The sequence below is a fragment of the Capra hircus genome, chromosome 29 (genome assembly GCF_001704415.2).
Source record: "Capra hircus breed San Clemente chromosome 29, ASM170441v1, whole genome shotgun sequence".
NCBI lineage: Eukaryota > Metazoa > Chordata > Mammalia > Artiodactyla > Bovidae > Capra > Capra hircus.
In genome coordinates this window covers 17,863,426-17,886,046 of record NC_030836.1, presented here as the reverse complement: position 1 = coordinate 17,886,046, position 22,621 = coordinate 17,863,426, and the positions used below count along the sequence as shown (strand labels likewise).

Here is a 22,621-nt window from a genome sequence, read left to right as displayed (position 1 = left end):
TATTATTTTCTCCCATTCTGAAGGCTGTCTTTTCTTGCTTATAGTTTCCTTTGTTGTGCAGAAGTTTTTAATTTTAATTAAGTCCCATTTGTTTATTTTTGCTTTTATTTCCAATATTCTGGGAGATGGGTCATAGAGGATCCTGCAGTGATTTATGTCAGAGAGTGTTTTGCCTACATTTTCCTCTAGGAGTTTTATAGTTTCTGGTCTTACATTTAGGTCTTTAATCCACTTTGAATTTATTTTTGTGTATGGTGTTAGAAAGTGTTCTAATTTCATTATTTTATAAGTGGTTGACCGGTTTTCCCAGCACCACTTGTTAAAGAGATTGTCTTTTCTCCATTGTATATTCTTGCCTCCTTTGTCAAAGATAAGGTGTCCATAGGTGCATGGATTTATCTCTGGGCTTTCTATTTTGTTCCACTGATCTATATTTCTGTCTTTATGCCAGTACCATACTGTCTTGATGACTGTGGCTTTGTAGTAGAGCCTGATCAAAAAATGGGCCAAAGAACTAAACAGACATTTCTCCAAAGAAGACATACAGATGACTAACAAACACATGAAAAGATGTTCAACATCACTCATTCTCAGAGAAATGCAAATCAAAACCACAATGAGGTACCATTTCACGCCAGTCAGAATGGCTATGATCCAAAAGTCTACAAGCAATAAATGCTGGAGAGCGTGTGGAGAAAAGGGAACCCTCTTACACTGTTGGTGGGAATGCAAACTAGTACAGCCACTATGGAGAACAGTCTGGAGATTCCTTAAAAAACTGGAAATAGAACTGCCTTATGACCCAGCAATCCCACTGCTGGGCATACACACCAAGGAAACCAGAATTGAAAGAGACACATGTACCCCAACGTTCATTGCAGCACTGTTTATAATAGCCAGGACATGGAAACAACCTAGATGTCCATCAGTAGATGAATGGATAAGAAAGCTGTGGTACATATACACAATGGAATATTACTCCGCCATTAAAAAGAATACATTTGAATCAGTTCTAGTGAGATGGATGAAACTGGAGCCGATTATACAGAGTGAAGTAAGCCAGAAAGAAAAACACCAATACAGTATACTAACGCATATATATGGAATTTAGAAAGATGGTAATGATAACCCTGTATGCGAGACAGCAAAAGAGACACAGATGTATAGAACAGTCTTTCGGACTCTGTGGGAGAGGGAGAGAGTGGGATGATTTGGGAGAATGGCGTTGAAACATGTATAATATCATATATGAAACGAATTGCCAGTCCAGGTTCGATGCAGGATACAGGATGCTTGGGGCTGGTACACTGGGATGACCCAGAGGGACGGTACGGGGAGGGGGGGGTTCAGGATGGGGAACACATGTACACCCGTGGTGGATTCATGTTGATGTATGGCAAAACCAATATTGATTGTAAAGTAATTAGCCTCCAATTAAATAAATTTATATTTTTAAAAAAGCATCAATTCTTCAGTGCTTAGCCTTCTTTAAGGTCCGTCTCTCACATCTATACATGACTGATGGAAAAATCATAACTTTGACTAGATGGACCTTTATCGGCAAAGTGATGCCTCTTCTTTTTAACATGCTGTCTAAGTTTGTCACAGCTTTCCTTCCAAGGAACAAATGTCTTTTAATTTCATGGCTGCAGTCACCATCCACAGTGATTTTGGATCCCAATAAAATAAAATCTGTCACTGCTTCCACTTTTCCCCCTCTATTTGCCATGAAATGATGGGACCAGATGCCATGACCTTAGTTTCTTGAATGTTGAGTTTTAAGCCAGATTCTTCACTCTCCTCTTTCACCTTCATCATGAGGCTCTTCAGTTCCTCTTTGCTTTCTGCTGTTAGAGTGGTATCATCTGCCTATCTGAGGTTGTTGATATTTCTCCTGGCAATCTTGATTCCAGTTTGTGATTCATTCAATCCAGCATATTGCATGATGTACTCTGCATAGAAGTTAAATAAGCAGGGTGACAATATACAACCTTGACATATTCCTTTCCTAATTTTGAACCAGTCTGTTGTTCCATGTCCGGTTCTAACTGTTGCTTCTTGACCTGCATACAGGTTTCTCAGCAAACACATAAGGTGGTCTGGTATTCCTGTCTCTTTAAGAATTGTCCAGTGTGTTGTGATTCACATAGTCAAAGGCTTTAGCATAGTCAATGAACAAAAGTAGATGTATTTCTGGAATTCCCTTGCTTTTGCTATGATCAAATAAATGTTGGCAATTAGAATTCTAGTTCCTTTGCCTTTTCCAAATTTAGCTTGCACATCTGGAAGTTCTCAGTTCACATACTCCTGAAACCTAGCTTGAAGGATTTTGAGCATTACCTTGTGAGCATGTGAAATGAGTGCAATTGTTCAGTAGTCTAAACATTCCTTGGCATTGCCCTTCTTTGGAATTGGAATGAAAACTGACATTTTCCAGTCCTGGAGCCATTGCTGAGTTTCCAAATTTGCTGACATATTGACTGCAGCACTTTAATAGCATCATCTTTTTAGGATTTGAAACAGCTCAGCTGGAATTCCATCACCTCTACTAGTTTTGTTGGTAGTAATGCTTCCTAAGGCCCACTTGACTTCATACTCTAGGATGTCTGGCTCTAGGTAAGTGACCACACCATCTGGGCCATTGAGACCCTTTTTGTATAGTTCTTTTGTACATTGTTGCCACCTCTTCTTAATCTCTTCTGCTTCTGTTAGGTCCTTATTGTTTCTGTCCTTTGTCATGTCCATCCTTGCATGAAATGTGCCCTTGATATCTCCAATTTTTTTGAAGAGATCTCTAGGCTTTCTTATTCAATTGTTTTCTTCTATTTCTTTGTATTGTTCATTTTAGAAGGCCTTCTTGTCTCTATTTTCAGGAACTCTGCATTCAGCTGGGTGTAACTTTCCCTTTCTCCTTTTCCTTTTGATTCTCTTTATCTCTCAGATATTTGCAAAGCCTCCTCAGACAACCACTTTGCCTTCTTGCGTTTCTTTTTCTTTGGGATGGTTTTGGTCACTGCAGTCTGTACAATGTTTTGAACCTCTGTCCATAGTTCTTCAGGCACTCTGTCTAACAGATCTAATTCCTTGAATCTATTCATCATCTCCACTATATAATTGTAAGGGATTTGATTTAGGTCATGCATGAATGGTCTAGTGGTTTTCCCTATTTTCTTCAATTTAAATCTGAATTGTGCAACAAGGAGCTCATGATCTGAGCTACAGTCAGCTCCCAGTCTTGCTTTTGCTGACTGTACAGAGCTTTTCCATCTTCAGCTGCAAAGAATATAATCAATGTGATGTCAGTATTGGCCAACTGTGTGATGTCCATGCGAAGAGCCATCTTCTGTGTTGTTGGAAGAGGGTGTTTGCTATGACCAGTGAATTCTCTTGAGAAAACTCTGTTAGCCTTTGCCTTACTTCATTTTGTACTCTAAGGCCAAATTTGCCTGTTACTCCAGGTATCTCTTGACTTTCTACTTTTGCATTCCAATCCCCTGTGATGAAAAGGACATCTTTTTTGGTGTTAGTTCTAGAAGGTCTTGTAAGTCTTCATAGAAGCATTCAACTTCAGTTTCTTCGGCATTAGTGGTTGGGGCATAGACTTGGATTACTGTGATGGTGAATGATTTGCCTTGGAAACAAACTGAGATCATTCTGTTGTTTTTGAGATTGCATCCAAGTACTGCATTTCAAACCCTTTTGTTGACTGTGAAGGCTATTCCATTTCTTCTAAGGGATTCTTGCCCACAGTAGTGGATAAAAAGGTCATCTGAATTAAATTTGCCCATTCCTATCCATTTTAGTTCACTGATTTCTAAGATGTCAGTGTTCACTCTTGCCATCTCCTGCTTGACCACATCCAATTTCCCTTGATTCATGGACCTAACATTTCAGGTTCCTATGCAATATTCTTTACAACATCGGACTTTACTTTCACCACCAGACACATCCACAACTGAGCGTTGTTTCTGCTTTGGCCCAGCTACTTCATTCTTTCTAGAGCTATTAGTAATTGCCCTGTACTCTTCCTTGGTAGCATACTGGACACCTTCTGTACTGGGGACTCATCTTCCAGTGTCATATCTTTTTGCCTTTTCATACTTTTTTGCCTTTTCATGCATTCTTGAGGCAAGAATATTGGAATGGTTTGCCATTCCCTTCTCCAATGAACCACATTTTGTCAGAACCTTTCCCTATGACCTGTCCATCTTGGGTGGCCCTGCATGACTTCATTAAGTTACACAAGTCCCTTCTCTACAACAAGGCTGTGATCCATGAAGGGATTATTTTATCTTAGAGTTTTTTTTAACTGTATTTATTATTTATTTGCCTGGGCTGGGTATTACTTGAGGCATGCAGGATCTTGATCTTGACTGCAGTGTGTGAGATCTTCTAGTTGTAGCATGCAAACTATTTGCTGCAGCATGTGGGATCTAGTTCCCTGACCAGGGTTCAACCCAGGCCCCCTGCATTGAGAATGTGGAGTCTTAGCTAGTGAACCACCAGCAAAGTCCCTGATTTGTCCTTTAAAATTATAACAGTAGGTTTGAAATGTAGATTGCAAAGAGGCAAGATCAAAGGCAGAGGAAATATTTTAGGAGGTGATTACAGTTCTGAAATAAAACAATGGCAGTGGAAACAGAGAAGAGGTCTGGATTTAAAAGATATTTAAGATGAAAGATCAACAGTGACTCATTGGATATGAAATCTGAAGTAAAGAAAGGAATTCAGGAAAATCACTAGGTTCTTAGTTTGGTGACATTTACCAAGATGAGGTAGGTTTGGTGGGGATTGGAGGAGAGGATAAAGGATGAGCTCAAGTTGGACACCCAGGTAAGATAGGTAAACCATCATGGATCTGGAGCAGAGATATTTGAGATGCAAATATTGAGCTGGTGGTTATCACGGAAGACAGATAAGTGTGGAGAGTGCGAATACAAGAAGAAATGACACCACAGAGAATATGTAATTTTAAGAGAAAAGAGAAGGAAGATGTCTCTAAGAAGACACAACCAGAAAAGTAAGAAAAGAATTTACTCTTAATCAGGAAAAGAAAGAGGATAGACTTTCAGGGAGAGAGTGGCTAATACTGCCAAATGGAACAAAATTTTCCAGTAAGATAGAAGCTAGAAAGTATCCCCTGAATTTGCCAAGCCCTCCTTGAGGACCTCCACCAAAGAAAATGCTATAGAAAGTTGAAGGTGAAATCTGACTGTGCTGTGTAAGATGCACAGCTTTATACCCTTCAACCACTTTCCAAAGGCACCTCTTACCTCCTGGACTGCTGCTGCCTCTGCTCAGTTCCCTGGAGTCAAAACTGGAGCTCTGGACTGTATGGCCTGTTCACTCTCCCATCTGCACTGGTTTGCTCCCCTACTCTCAGGACAAGTTACCATATCACAAGGGCATGGAGTCTTGCTTCTGGAACTGGTGCCAATAGGCCAGATGATGCACAATAGGAGTTGCACAGTGTAAGTGTAGGAGAGTTATCCTGTTGTGAAGCAAACCTTGACAAATAGCAAATGGGAGAAGGGAATAAGGCAAATAGAGGCATTTTTCTTAGTCTTCCTCTTCCACAGACTCTTTCAAGATTATGATTTCTGGGACTTCCCTGATTGTCCAGTGGCTCGGACCATGTACTTCCAGTGCAAGTAATCTGGGTTTGATTCCTGGTCAGAGCCCTAGGTCCCAACAATGGTCAAATATCTCACATGTGGTAACTAAGACCTGGTGAAGCCAAATAAATAAATATTAAAAAAGAAGATTATGATTCCTCTCTGTGACCATGACAGAGAATCACTGTGGCTCAAAGAATCTCTCTGCTAAAATACCTTTTTATTTCTCATCATGGCCTGGTGGAAGCAGTACCAGCAAGGTAACACATCTTGCTGCATTGGTTGATTAGATTTTTCTTCACTTTTACCTTCCTAAATTTGTCCCTGCTCCCTCCAAAAGAATCAGCTCTTTAATTTTGACCCTAGACTTAATGATCCAGAGAACTTGGGCTAAGACATGGTTGTTAAATTGGTAAATTAACTAGGAAAGAGACTATTTAAATCAGCTCTCCATTTGGGCTGCTCAAACCAACAGAATCTTTAATGTATATGCTCTGTTTTCTGACATTTCAACACAATGAAATGAGAAAGGGAATAAAAAGGAGGGCACTGTAACAGCATGAATAGCATTTTGGTTTGAGAAAGGTAGAGCTAGACCAAGAAGAAAACTGTCAAATTATTGGGCTTCCCTTATGGCTCAGGTTGTAAAGAATCTGCCTGCAATGCAGGAGACCTGAGTATGATCCCTGGGTTGGGAAGATCCCCTGGAGAAGAGAAAGGCTACCCAATCCAGTATTCTGACCTAGAGAATTCCATGGACTGTATAGTCCATGGGGTCGCAGAGTTGGACATGACTGAGCGACTTTCACTTTCATAAGATGAAAAGGATATAAACATTAATATTAGATCACTGCTGAGCTCACATATTTCCCCAGGTCAGGTTATCCACAGAACATTACAATCTAGTTTTATCTATAAGTGACTATCAAATTACCTGTAGCCAGGGAGCTCAACAAGGTGCTCTATGACAACCTAGAGGGGTGGGATGGTGTGGGGGGATGGAAGGGAGGTTCAAGAAGGAGGGGACATATGTATACTTATGGCTGATTCATGTTGTTGTCTGGCAGAAACCAACACCACATTGTAAAGCAATTGCCCTCCAATTAAAAAAAAATTTAAGGTATTTATAACATCCAGCAAAATCCATTATCCACAATATGTCTCTTTACTTTGCTACAGCAGAACCAACCTTTAGCCCTTCAACTCAACCAATATCTACCAGCCCCAGTCATGTGGCAGGTAATGTCCCGGGCTTTGTAAAGTAGAGCAGTTGCTGGGGGGTGGGGGGAAAAGAGTTTCAGATGAATAAGATCCAGATGTACACTGAAAATATATAATCTCAGAGGTAAAAATATGATAAAGTGCACAGAGTATTAATATATAGGGTCATATAAAGCTTTTAAAGTACAAATTTTATTAGTGCCAAGGAAAGAAACAAATAAAATTCTAAGAAGGTCAAAATAGGGAGAGATTGTTAGTGGAAAATAATGAGGAAAAAATTCATTGACAGAGGTAATACATTTGGTAAACATAATTTTAATAGTTGGCTATGGGGAAAGATAGGTGGATTATTAAGAGTAGAACCAAAGTCATAGGACCATGAAATAGTTGAGTAGAACTGTGGAATGATAGACCTTGACACTTTTGGCAGGTGAATCCAAGAACTTTGAGAACCTCCAAGCAGTCATATACCATCTATCATATATTTCGCCCATAAAATGCGTGCCTAATGGTGAGTATATAACTACAAAGCCATCATATGATAGGATGGATGGACCATGGGCTCAGGTACCACCTAAGTGACTTGCTCCTTCATGCCCATATCCTAGTGCACAGTATTCAAATTAGGTCTCAGCAAAATGACACATGGATACCTTTTACTCAGGAACAGTCAAAACTTTGAATCAACATCCTCTTGAAGTTCCATTTGGCTGAAGTGTTTAGCATGACTCAGCCCAGAGAAGAATCTTGCTTGTTTTAAGATAAAAAGAAACATGCTATCATTTGTTTGAAATTTTCTAATATTTTTTCTATTTTGATGAAGCATGTTTGCATGAAGATATCCAAAGTTTTATCTTCTTCTCTCCTATCTAAACTAGATAAAACCTAGAGAAAATTCATCTGAAGATCAAGAAGCAGGACTTGGCAAGTCCAGCCCTTCAGTAGGCCTGGCAGCCCTCTGGGAACCATGGGAAGAGAGGCCCACAGTAGCTTCCCCATCTGTCCTGGGTCTGGGAATACTGCCCAGTAGAAGCCTTAGAGATAATCAGGACTCTACAGTATTGGCTGGAAAACATTCTAACTTTGATCACAACCCAGTTCTCTCTCCTGATGGCTCTGGCAGCCTTTAAGATGAAGAAGTGAAAAGGAGACTGCAGGAAGAAACAATTAAGATTGCACATACATGTGCGCATACACACAAACACATTAAACCAAAACCAAACAGTGGTCTCCATTGTTTGACCTGCTGCCAGAAACACTAGGCATGGAAAGAACAAGAAGCAGTTACCAAGAAGAATCCAAAAAGCAAAGCTCTAAAGAGCAACTGACCAAGTGAAGCCTAAATAGTTTTTCAGAAGCTTCAGCTGAAGGCTTCAGTCAGCAGAAGCATGGATCAGGACAGTCAAGATTTGAGAAGAAATATACGCCAATTAAACTCATGGCCAAGTATGATATCCTGGGATATCAATACCACAAATCTGATTTTAATTTTTTAAAAAGGCCCTCTAAAACCAAAAAGAAAATTTCCTGCTTACTAAAAAGATATTTCTCTGTCCTTCTTGAGTGTGTAACACATTGAATGGATACTACAAAAAGAGTTAAAGCCATGTTTAATAGGGTTGTCTAAATAATGAATTAAAGAGAGAAAACATTTCTTGTCAGTAATCCCTAAATATCATCTCGAAAGGCCTTAAAATATAATGAAAATTCATAGACTATTAGGTAGCTATTAAATGTCATCATTAGGAAAACTACATAAAAACATGGGTAAATGATCCTTAAATAAGGTTGAGTGAAAAAATTAAAATAGAAAGCATTTGGAATTATAATAATAGCCTGTATTTATTAAGGGTTTACAATTGAAATATACATACACATATGGGTGGGTTTCTGAAGTGGCACTAGTGGTAAAGAACACTCCAGCCAACACAGAAGACATAAGAAATATGGGTTCAATCCCTGGATTGGGAAGATCCCGTAGAGGAGGGCATGGCAACCCACTCCAGTATTCTTGCATGGAGGATCCCATGGACAGAGGATCCTGGTGGGCCAGTCCACAGAGTTGAGAAGAGTGAGACATGACAAATGACTTGGCACGTACACACACACACACACACACACACACGGGTATGAATTAAATTGAGATAGTTGTATTAATATATGAGATTTGGGATGATATTTTTATTTTCTTGAAAATTTTCTTTGGTATTATTATAGCAAATAGTATTTTCTATATGATATATTACCTATACAGATAATATATAGGTATTATCTATGGCATAGAAAGTTATGACCAACCTAGACAGCATATTAAAAAGCAGAGACGTTACTTTTCCAACAAAGATCTGTCTAGTCAAGGCTATGGTTTTTCCAGTGGTCATGTATGGATGTGAGAGTTGGACTGTGAAGAAAGTTGAGCACTGAAGAATTGATGCTTTTAAACTGTCGTGCTGGAGAAGACTCTTGAGAGTCCCTTGGACTGCAAGAAGGTCCAACCAGTCCATCCTAAAGGAGATCAGTCCTGGGTGTTCATTGGAAGGACTGATGTTGAAGCTGAAACTCCAATACTTTGGCCTCCTGATGTGAAGAGCTGACTCATTTGAAAAGACCTTGATGCTGGGAAAGATTGAAGGCAGGAGGAGAGGGGATGACAGAGGATGAGATGGTTGGATGGTATCACCGACTCAATGGACGTGGGTTTGGGTGGACTCTGGGAGTTGGTGATGGATGGGGAGGCCTGGCGTGCTGCAGTTCATGGGGTCGCAAAGAGTCAGACACGACTGAGCGACTGAACTGAACTGATTATTATAGCAACTTATCAATTAAAATAAATACAATCAAAGAACTAATTCTAAAGGAAAATGAAGTGATGAACACCCAAATTACTGCTGATTTCTGTCTGTCTTTCTTTTTTGAGTTACCCATTCTTTTTTTAAAAAATTGACATATAGTTGATTTACAGTGTTGTGCTAGATTCTACGGTAGAGCAAAGTGATTCAGTAATACATATACATATTCTTTGTCATATTCTTTTCCACTATGGCTTATTACAGAATATTGAATATAGTTCCCTGTGCTATACAGTAGGACCTTTTTTATCTATTCTATGTATAGTACTTTGTATTTGCTAATCCCAAACTCCTGATTTATCCCTCCCCCATTTCCTTTTTGGTAACTATATGTTTATTTTCTGTGTCTGTGAGTCTGTTTCTGCTTTGTAAATAGTCCATTTGTATCATTCCCATATCATATAGTGAATGTCATATCATATAGTGTTTGTCTTTCTCTGCCTGACTTAGTATGATAATCTCTAGATCCATTTGCCATGATGAAAATGGCATTATTTCATTCATTTTTACGGTTGAATAGTATTCCATAAAATTGATCTTTTTTTCTTTTATGCTTTTTCATGTGTCCAAATTTATGATGGGAAAGCAGTGACAGGAAATTTGACTTCTATAGAAAATAACAGCAAAGAAATTACTCTGCAAACTCAAAAAAAATTTTTTTAATCAGACAAAATGAGGGATTCATGTTCAAAAGCTTGAAAACTTAATTTAAAGCAGTACTCATTTCTAACACATGACATGAAGGGTCTCTGATGTCCCTTCAGCTATCTGAGAGATTTCCACACGATGCCCACAGTGTGATGGGGAGTATAGCTCCACCACTTTCTAGCTGTGTCCTTGTGTGTGTGCTCAGTCACTCAGTCACGTCCGACTCTCTGAGACCCCATGGACTGTAGCCTGCCAGGCTACTCTGGCCATGGAATTTTCCAGGCAAGTATACTGGAGCGGGTTGCTGTTTCCTACTCTGGGAGATCTTCCCAACCCAGGGATGGAACCTATGTCTCTTGTATCTCCTGCATTGGCAAGCAGATTCCTTACCACTGTGCCACCTGGGAAGCCTTGTGTCCTTGGTCAAGTTATTTAGGCTCTCCAAGCCTTAGCATCTTCCTTTTAAAAGTGGAGATATATATAAACCACTTCATAAGAAGGAAGATGCTCATTTCATAAGAAGGAAGATGCTTACTTCATAAGACAGTGGTAAGATTTAAATAGGTTAACAGGCGGTAAAAAATCCACCTGCTGATGCAAGAGGTACAGGAGACACAGGTTCAATCCCTGGGTTGGGACGATCTCCTTGAGCAGGAAATGGCAACCCATGCTAGTATTCTAGCCTGGAAAATCCTGTGGAAGGAGCCTGGCGGACTACAGTCCAAGAGGTTGCAAAGAGTCAGACACGAAGGAGTGGCTGAGCACACATGCTCACAAGACTTAAATAGTATATGGAAGTTCCTAACACCTTGCCTGGTAGGCATTCCATGACTAGTAAGTCCTAGTTCCCTTGCCTCTCCATTCCCTGCTCATAAATCCATCATAAAAAACTCAACCTACCTGTGACTAGTTAATTACCAGGTCATTAATAATACTATTTCCCACTTATTATCTGCCTACTTGGAGATTCAGGCCCTGGCACATGGTGGGTTCCCAGTAAAGAGATGTTTAATGGATAGAGGGATGGATAGCTTCATTTCTGTCTTCAGATTCCTAACAGAAAATATATTGAGTTTGCTCTGTATATTTCTAAAGAATACAATTGGGACCAGAAAGCACAATGATAATCTTTCTTTTTTTTTTCTTTTAGCAGAAAAAATAGGTTTGGCTAAGCAAGGATCTGGCTATTGGAGAGGAGGCCTTGGGAAGAACAGAAGTACAAAGGAGGCTTCTCTGAACAAGACACATACTCTCCAGGTCTTTGGACTTTGCAGTCAAAGCTAGAGTCAGTTTCACAAAAATCAAGAAGAGTATTTTAATAAAGCTGTCCGAACACTGAAGTGTGTGCTAAGTCACTAAGTGTTGTCAGACTCTGGAGTCCCATCGTTGACTGTAGCCCACCAGACTCTTCTGTCCATGGGATTTCCCAGGCAAAAACACTGGATGGGGTTGCCATTTCCTCCTCTAGTGTATCTACCTGACCCAGGGATCAAACCTGAATCTATTGCCTTTTCTGCATTGGCAAGCGGGTTTTTTTTTTTTACAGCAGAGCTACCTGGAAAGCCCAAACACTGAAGAGGCTGCCTCAGAAACGATAGGTTCCTCATTACCATTCTCTGGGCTGGGAAGGATGTTGCCATGGTTGCTGTTATGTTGGAGAGGGAATTCTAGCTTTAGGTTGGTGATTAAGATGAGAAAAACTCTTTTTAGCCTGAGGTTTTGATTTCATTTGAGACTCTACTGACACCTAGAGGCTTATTTGTAAATATTACTACAAATCTGAGCCCAAAGAAAGCTCTCTTACTTCTCAGTTCAAATTTTCAGCTCTACTTAGGCCTACAGGTGCTCCCTGTCTCCAGATAGTCCCAGGGGAGGAGTCTCAGAAAACTAAATATTATGATCATGCAACAGCACCATATCTTGACACAGCTACAAGACCAAGACAGAAACATAGTTACAGGAAGCTCTTTCTCCTTCCATCCTCAAGAAGGAAACAGGTCACACATGTGACCAAACAAGTTACCATGTGAGGTGGACCCACGAAATAGCTAATGTGGGTGATCATGAAAATTGAATAAATAAAAATATGAGGTGTGGACTTCCCTAGTGGTCTAGTGGTTAAGAAATCTGCCCGTCGATGCACAGTACACGGGTTCAATCCCTGGTCTGAGATGATTTCACAAGCTGTGGGGCAACTAAGCCCAAGTGCCACAACTACTGTGCCTGTGTTTTAGAGATCAAGAGCTGCAACAACTGAGCCCACCTGCCCTGGAGCCAGTGCTCTGCAAGGAGAGAAGCCACCACAGTGAGTATTCCACACACGGCAACTAAAGAAAGCCCATGCATAGCATGAAAATACAGTGTACCCAAAGATAGATAAATAAATGAAAACATGGGTGGGAGGGCTTTCAGGGAGGGATTGACATGAGAACTGGTTCTTAATGGAGAAATAATGCAGGAGAGCAAGGCAGGGTTGGAACGGATGGCAGTGAGTGTGCTCAAGAGCCTGGACTTCAGAGTCCAACGGACTCATGTCAGATTCTGGCTTCTCCTCACTAGACATGACTGCAGCTAGTCTCTTAGAATCTCTGGCATCATATTCCTCTAACAGAGGGGATACTCATGCTTTCCCTGAAAGCTTGTTGTGTAGATTAGAGATAACACATGTAATTTTACTTGCTTAGTTTGGGCACATAATAAGCACTCCAGTGGCAGCTTGTATTGCTCTGGATTTGACACAGGGGTTTACCTGGAGGGTCCCGGGAATATAATGTTAGACAATTTGACTGGGACAGAGTGATTGTGTGGAAGCATAAGAAGTGAGCCTGAGGCATGTTATGTGCTAGACAGAACCTAAGACTAGAAGTCAACTGAACCTCAGTTTCAGTTCTTGATCTCATTTCTAAGACAAGTCACTCTCACTTTCTCTGAGTCTTTCTTTCCCATATGTAAAGTGAGGTGTCAGTCATTTCTCTCCCTGGCTAAGTATCAGAATCATCTAGAGTGCTTTCAGAAATTCTAATGACCATACGGTACCCCAGACCAGCTAAATCTGAACTTCTGGTGCTGGGACTCCAGACAGTAGACTTTTTTAAAAACTTTTTTTTATTGAAGTACATATTTAATATATTCAGGGACTTCCCTGGTGGTTCAGTGGCTAAGACTCTGAGCTCACAATGCAGGGGGACTGGACGGTTCATTCTCTGGTCAGAGAACTAGATCCCATATGCTGCAAGTAAGAATTCACATGCTGCAACAAAGATCGAAGATACTGCATGCCACAACTAAGACCTAGTGCAGCCAAATAAATTAATTACATAAAAAATACATATTTAATGTATTTAATTTGATTAGTTTGGACATATGCATACAGCCATGGGGGCTTCCTAGGTGGCGCTAGTGGTAAAGAACCCTCCTGCATAAGAGACGTTGGTTCAATCCCTAGATCAGGAAGATTTCCTGGAGGATGGTAAAGCAGCCCACTCCACTATTCTTGCCTGGAGAATCCCATGGACAGAGAGGCCAGGCAGGCTATAGTCCATGGGTCACAAAGAATTGGACACAACTGAAGCCACGCACGCACACACGTATACACCCATGATATTACTGAGGCTTCCCCTGTGGCTCAGCAGTTAAGAATCTGCCTGCCAATGCAAGAGACCTGGAGATGTGGGTTAATATCTGGTCTGGAAGATCCCCTGGAGGAGGCAATGGCAACCCACTTCAGTATTTTTGCCTGGGAAATAAGATCCCTGGAGGAGGAAATGGCAACCCACTCCAGTATTCTTGCCTGGGAAATCCCATGGACAGAGAAGCCTGGCGGGGTACAGTCCTTGGGACTGCAAAAAAGTTGGACACAACTGAGTGACTAAACTGCCACAACAACATAGTAAGTCTTGATATGTATTTGTGTAAGTTCTCCAAATTAATTATTCTTTAAAATGGCTTCACAGGTGACACTAGTGGTAAAGAATCTGCCTGCCAATGCTAGGAGACACAGGAAATACAGGTTTGATTCTTGGGTCAGGGAGATCTCCTGGAGCAGGAAATGGCCACCCGCTCCAGTATTCTTGCCTGGAAAATTCCATGGGCAGAGGAGACTGGTGGGCTATAGTCCACGGGGCTGCTGAGAGTCAGACACAACTTAGCAACTGAACAACAAATGATATTGCCACCAAGATAAAGGTAACAAACATGCCCATCACCTTTAAAAGTTTCCTTGTGACCCATTATTTTGTGTGTGTGGTAAGAATATTTAACATGAGGTCTATCCTCCTAATATATTTAAATGCACAATACTGTGCTGTCAACTATAGGTACTATGTTGTACAATAGGTCTCTAGAATTTATTCCCCTAGCATAATTGAAACTTACTCATTGAATAACTGCCTATTTCCCCCTTCTCCCAGCCCTTGGCAACCTATTCTAGTCTCAGATTCTACAAGTTTGACTATTTTAAATACTTCATATGAGGGGTGTTGAAAAGCAGAGACATCACTCTGCCTATAAACATCTGTATAGTCAAGGCTCTGGTCTTCCCAGTGATCACGTACGGTTGTGAGAGTTGGATCGTAAAGAAGGCAGAGCGCCAACTGATGTCTTCAAACTGTGGTGTTGCAGAAGACTCCTGAGAGTCCCTTGGACTGCAAGGAGATCAAACCAGTCAATCTTAAAGGAAATCAGCCCCAAATACTCACTGGAAGGACTGATGCTGAAACTGAAGCTCCAGTATTTTGGCCACCCTGATGCAAATAGCCAACTCATTGGAAAGGTCCCTTATGCTGGGAAAGATTGAGGCAGAAGGAAATGGCATCAGAGGATGAGATGGCTAGATGGCATCACCAATGCGATGGACATGAACTTTGGCAAATTCTGGGAGATTGTGAGGGACAGGGAGACCTGGTGTGCTGCAGTCCATGGGGTCATGAAGAGTCAGACACGACTGGGCAACTGAACGACAACAATACAGTATTTGTCCTTATAATACTGGCATATTTCACTTAGAATAATATCCTCCAGGTTCATCCATGTTGTTGCAAATGGTAGGCCTTCCTTCTTTTTTAAGATTGAATAATATCCCATTCTATGTATATACTGCATTTTCTTTGTATATTCATCTGCTGGTGGACATTTGTTTTCATATTTTGGCTACTGGGAATAGTGCTGCAACAGGTATGAGAGTGCAAACATCTCCTTGAGATCTTGATTTTAATTCTTCTGGATATACACTCAGAAAAGGAATTACTAGATAATATGGTAGTTTTAGGGGCTTTCCATGTGGCTCAGTGGTAAAGAATCTGCCTGCCAATGCAGGAGACATGGGTTGAATCCCAGGAAGATCCCCTGGTGAAAGAAATGGCAACCCACTGAAGTATTCTTGCCTGGAGAATCCCATGCAGAGAGGAGACTAGTGGGTTACAAGCCATGGGATCACAGCATCGGATATGACTGAGCATGCACACACCAATGGTAGTTTTATTTAATTTTTTGAAGAATCTCTAAACTATTTCCCATAGTGTAATAGCTGGGTTATTTAAATTCCCAGCAAGAGTGTATAAGGGTTCCAGTTTCTCCAAATCCTCACAAACACTAATCTTTTGAGTGGTTGTGTTTGTTTTTCAGTAGCCACCTTAACAAGTGTGAGGTGATATCACTTTGTGGGTTTTTTGGTTTGTTTTTGGTTTTGCTGGCTCTCTCTAGTTGTGATGAGTGGGAGCTACTCTTCATTGCGGTGTGTAGGCTTCTCATTTTGGTGGCTCCTTCCACTGTGGAGCACAGGCTCTAGGCGCATGGGCTTCAGTAGTTGCAGCACACAGGCTCAGGAGTTGTGGTTTGAGGGCCCTAGAGGGTACTGGCTCCAGTAGTCGTGGCACACAGGCTTAGTTGCTCTGTGGCCTGTGGAATCTTCCCAGACAAGGGATGGAACCTGTGTCCCCTACACTGGCAGGTGGATTTTAATCCATTGTACCACCAGGGAAGTCCCTCATTGTGGTTTTGATTTGCTTTCCCTGATGGTTAGTGATGTTTATCACGTTTTCATATACCTTGTGGCCATATACATGTCTTCTTTGTAGAAATATGTTTTAAAATTCTTTCCTGTTTTTCATTTGGGTTATTTTTCTGCTACCAAGTTGTAGGAGTTTCTTGTGCATTTGGGATCTTAACCTCTTCCCAGATAAATGGCTTGAAAATATCTTTTTACATTCCATGGATTGCCTTTTCACTCTTGTAATTATTCCCTTTACCATAAAGAAATTTTTTAATTTGATGCAGTCTCTACTTTCTCACTCCACACACAAAAATAATTAAAATGGATTAAAGACATATATGTAAGGCCAGAAACCATAAAACTTCTAGAAGAAAACATAGGAACTACACTTTGTAACATCAGTCTTAGTAATATCTCTTTGGATATGTCTCCTCAGGCAAGAGAAACAAAAACTAAACAAATGTGATGACACCAAGCCACAAACATTTTGCACAAGAAAGGAAACTATAAACAAAACAAAACAACAGCTTACTGAATGAGAGGAGATATTTGCAAATGATTTATCTGATAAGGGGTTAATGTTTAAAATATGCAAAGAATTCATACAACTCAACATCAAAAAAACAACCTGATTAAAAATGGACAGAGAACCTCAATAGGCATTTTTCCAAAGGAAACAGAAGGATTGCCAACAGGCACATAAAAGCATCAAAAATTATCAGGGAAATGCAAATCAAAATCACAGTGAAATATCCCCTCACACCTCTCAGAATGTCAACATCTATTATCAAAAAAAACCAACAAATAACAAGTGGAGAAAAGTGAATTCTTGTGCACTGTTGGGAATGTAAATTGGTGCAGCCACTCTGGAAAACAATATAGAGGTTTCTCAAAAAACTAGAAATAGAAGTACCATATATGGAGAAGGGAATGGCAATTGGAGAAGGCAATGCAATCCACTTCAGTATTCTTGCCTGGAGAATCCCATGGACAGAGAAGCCTGGCAGGCCACAGTCCAAAGGGTCGCAGAGAGTTGGACACGACTGAACAACTAATACTACTACTACTACCATATAATCCAGCAATTCTACTTTTGGGTATATATCTGAAGAAAATGAAAACACTAATTTGAAAAGATATATGCTCCTCTATGTACATTGTAGCATTATTTATAATATCCAAGATATGGAAGCAAAAACAAGTGCCCATCAGTAGAAGAATGGAAAAAGACACAGCAGAAAATTTTTTGTTGTTCAGTCTCTCAGTCATGTCCAACTCTTTGTGACCCCATTTACTACAGCATGGCAGGCTTCCCTGTCCTTCACCATCTCCTGGTGTTTGCTCAAACTCATGTCCATTGAGTTGGTGATGCCATCTAACCATCTCATCCTCTGTCATCCTCTTCTCCGCCTGCCTTCAATCTTTCCCAGCATCAGGGTCTTTTCCAATAAGTCAGCTTTTCCCAGGTGGCCAAAGTATTAGAGCTTCAGCTTAAGCATCAGTCCTTCCAATGAATATTCAGGGTTGATTAAATGTATCTGTTGGTAAAAGTAAAGTCCAATGCTGTAAAGAACAATACTGCATAGGAGCCCGAATGTTTGGTCCATGAATCTAGGTTAATTGGAAGTGGTCAGACAGGAGATGGCAAAAGTGAATACTGACATTTTGGAAATCATTGAACTAAAACGGACAGGAACGGGTGAATTTAATTCAGATGACCATTATATCTACTACTGCAGGCAAGAATCCCTTAGAAGAAATGGAGTAGCCCTCACACAAAAGACTCTGAAATGTAACTCTTTGGTGCAATCTCAAAAACAACAGAATGATCTCGGTTTGTTCCCAAGGCAAACGATTCAGTATCACAGTAATCTAAGTCTGCGCCCCAACCACTGATACCAAAGAAGCTGGAGCTGAATGGTTCTATGAAGACCTACAAGATTTTCTAGAACTAACACCAAAAAGAGATGTCCTTTTCATCATAGGGAACTGGAATGCAAAAGTAGGAAGTCAAGAGAATCCCGGAGTAACAGGCAAATTTGGCCTCGGAGTACAAAATGAAGCAGGACAAAAGCTAACAGAGTTTTGTCGGTCACAGCAAACACCCTCTTCCAACAACAGTGGACAATTACTCAGTCTTTAAAAAAAAAAAAAAGAAATCTTGTCATCTGCAATAGCATAGATAGACCTAGAGGATATTATGTTAAGTCAAATAAGTCAGAGAAAGGCAGATAATGTATGATTTCACTTATATGTGGAATCTAAAAAAATGAAACAAATGAACAAACAGAACAAAACACAAACAGGAGTGACAGTAGCAAATGCCAGAATGGCAAAAGCAACAACAGTCAAAGAAGCACTAGCCAGAGGGGAAGAGAAAACCAGCCAGAAGCCATCTGCAGCCAGAGAGATAAAGCTGTATGCCCAGATTCCCCCTGTAGAGAAGATGGACATATCATTGTCCACACATTCTAACTGTGAGAAGCTTTCACTGACTACAAACTGCGTTGAAAAAACTGCAAACCTAATGACTTAAAAACCTTAAGAATATTGTCTTTAGGAAGAAACAACACAAACAACTTAAATGAACTGGAAGTAGTAGGGGACACATTAGAAGAACTGTGGATCCCCTACAGTTTTATTGAGAAGTTGAAAGGGACCCATGTAATGAAGGAACTGAAGATTCTTTACATGTCTAATAACCTGGTGAAAGACTGGGCTGAATTTGTGAAGCTGGCAGAACTGCCATGCCTAGAAGACCTGGTGTTTGTAGGCAATCTCTTGGAATCGAAACATTCTGCTGAGGGGAACTGGATTGAAGAGGCAACCAAGAGAATGCCCAAACTGAAAAAGCTACATGGTACCCCAGTAGTTAAAGAAGATGAGGAAGAAGGTAACTAACACTACATTTTCCACTTTGTGTTAACTTCTTTAAATATCGTAAGAATAGATGTTTTAAATAGTTGTCTATTTTAAAGATTCTGTGTGGGGCAAATGGTTCTTAAACCTCTCATTCCTTTCTTATATTCACTTAAACCCATTCAGTATTTCTCCAACAATAACACCAACCTTATATATTCTAGTTCTCTTTTTAGAAACTATGCATTTTCAGTTTTTTCTTCAGTCCCAGTTACATACTGTGTGGCCCCATCTACTGAAACCTTTATAGTCTGGTCATTTTTAACAACAAAAGAATAAGTGTGTTGCTTTATTAGGTTTGTTTAGATTTTTTAGGCCAGGCATTTAAATATATACACCTAACTTTTGAATCTGTAGGCCATCTTTCCTGAAGGTCCATCTCTTTATGACTCAGTAGCACAAATGTGTCATGTGTTTGGTTTGGGAAGAGTTCCTCTTAGAAATACAGCAGCAGCCCTAGAATCAAGACACCAAAGTTGAATTAGAAGAGATAGGGTGAAAAAAGGAAAAATTAGTACCTTGGTGGCCTTATAGCCCATGTTATATTTATTTATCTTTTGTTCCACAAGTGTGTGCATTGTCAACTGGAATTTACATTGTGTTAACCTCCACATCCACTCAAGTCCTGTGCACAATCAGCCACTTGTTCTATGATCCAAGTCAGTGGTTAAAATGACTGTCATGATCGCCCCTTTGACCAATACTTTGGCCTTATTACACATGTGGACCTGATCTTAGGCAAACTTTTTGGTTTATATTTCCTTGTTTGTTTGATAAGGAAATGCAGATAAGCAGTAGTTATATTTAAATTCCTAGACTAAATGTTGATTATTCATATTTTTAAAATTTTTCCCTAATAACTTCGATCTATTGACTCTCATGTTGAAAGAAGTAATTGCTGTAAAGGTATAGAGCTTAAAAGACTGAATTTGGTACCTTTCAATAAGTCAAATTTAGTATTTCAAAATATATTTTTAGAAATGTTTAACAGCTCTAAAAATGAATTATGTAAATAGTCGTGGAAGGAAAAGAGATGTCTCATTACAGAATCCCAGGCAAATGGCAATATTTTTAAGGACTGCCTCTTCTATGAAGGATACTAGGTGACTTAACCTCAGAACTGCAAAGCAATAGCTGGATGCAGAGTTTAGAATTTATCATATATGAAAAATTGTTTTTGGAAAATGCAAGATATGGTAGTCAGTAATCCAGATGAAGTCCATAGTAGGCCATGACTGAGTCACTAACGGATTGCAAAAAAGAAGTCAAGAAGCCCTCTGCCAAACTGTGCCGAAAGTCCTGCAATCAGAGACTATTAATGCTTGCTATTAATATTTCCCCATTTACTTGCGTAAAACCAGTCAAAGAAACAAAACTGGTCCTGGCTTTCAGAAGTTTTCAGCTATCATTTAAGTAGGAACTACATGACTGCTCTGAATCACTCTGATCAAAAGGGACCAATGCTTTGACAATCAATTGTAAATAAAAGCTTAGTACTTTTTTAGCTTACTTTTGCTCTTCCTTAGTTTGATAGGAAGAAATCTTTGCTCTGACTGGCTTAGACAGTCAGAGCCTTTGAGTATTTCTTTTCCGAAACATAGACAATGAGAATTACCCTTGGTGATATTTAAGTCCCATAAACTAAGAGGAAAAATGATCTTCTTTTCTTGTACTTTGCACTTCATCTAGTTGGTAAGTTTGAAGCCATTTTGCTACACATGGATGTATTTTCAAAAGTTACACTGGAAGTGAATATAATAGGGAATGAATAAATGATTTCATACTGAATTTATTTATAAAATGGCTTACACTGTTGATTTTTTAAATTCTGTAGTATAGAAACTAATTTTCTGTTTCTCCTTTAAAAAAATTAATTGGAGGCTAATTGCTTTATCTTCTTATTTCTTAATGTCTTTTAATTACTGGTAGTTCTCAGAGAAGTGTAGGTGCTTTTCTGTATTCATTTCACAAAATTTATAATTCAGTTTCACTCAACAAATATTTGAATGACTTCTGTGCATCTTTTTCTTAGAATTAGAGCCAGAATTCATGTCATTAGAAAATGAAAGATAAGGTATATGAAGAAGTTCAGAATATTCTTTCTAATAATTCTTTACATCATCCTTTACTGCTGCAAATTTAGCTGATAGTAAATATTTTCCATTTATGCTTCTTGGATTAGATATTTGACCTCCTTGGAATGGATTCTTCTCTGTGTTCCTTGTTTAAAGCATGCCATTTTAGTGGATCATTCAATTTCTTCTATTCCTGTAGTGATGGAATCAGTGAAAGTGAAAAGTGAAGGTCTCTCAGTTGTGTCTGACTCCTTGTGATCCTATAGACTGTAGCCCTCCAGGCTCCTCTGTCCATGGAGTTCTCCAGGCCAGAATCCTGGAGCGGGGAGCTGTTCCCTTCTCCTGGGGATCTTCCCAACCCAGGGATTGAACCAGGGTCTCCTACATTGCCCACACATTCTTTACCAGCTGAGCCACCAGGGAATCAGTACAGTATTTCAGTTCTTCATAGGAAATTTTATTATAGCCTAATGAGGAATTCAGCTTTCCTATGTTCCCTAATTCTAATCTTATGTTTGTATTACCCAGTCAGGTCTTGAAAGACTTTTGTGTTCTTTGTAAATAGGAGTTTGTTCCTTTAAACCAGAGTTTCTCAACCTGGAACTATTAATATTTTATGCTGGATAGTGTTGCAGGGGATGACTGTTCTTTGTAGTATGGGATGTTTAGCAACATCTCTGGCTTTTACCCACTAGATGCCAGTAGAACACTCTCCCAATTTGTGACAACCAAAGTGTCTTTAGACATCACCATCTGTCCTTTGGGAAATAAGGGTGGGAACAGATTTGCCCCTGGTTAAGAACCAGTGCTTTGTAGCAACATTCCTTTTTCCAAAGTCCATTTGTTTTCAGTTTGTAATCATATGCTACCTGAGTTGTTTCAGAGAAGGTGATGTATTTGATAATCATGGATGGAAGGAAATAGTCACTGGTGTTTTCTTCTGTAATGCTCTTTTAAATAATTTTTATGTAACATTAGAAAATCAGGGCTGGAAGGCTCAACTTACATTTTTCAGCAGGGTCTCCACTTTTATTGTTTAGCATTCTTAGTTATTTTTGGACAATAAGTATTAACCTACCTCTCCTTGCTATCAACAGAATCCAACTTTATGATAGTTTTGCTTTGCCTCTGAAGTTTAACATTTTGAGTATACTTTAGAAAACAGATCTTCATTCTTTAGGTGTTCTTGATTCATTCATTGTCCAATAACGCACAAATTCTGTAGACTGTAGCAGTCATTAAATAAGAAAATATTGTTTTGCCAAGAAAACGTACTGGTCATAGCAAACACCCTCTTCCAACAAC

General features: G+C 39.7%; 1 pseudogene; it reads left to right on the top strand.

Annotated features, from left to right (window-relative positions):
- LOC102182763 lies at window positions 18,652-19,223 on the top strand (annotated as a pseudogene).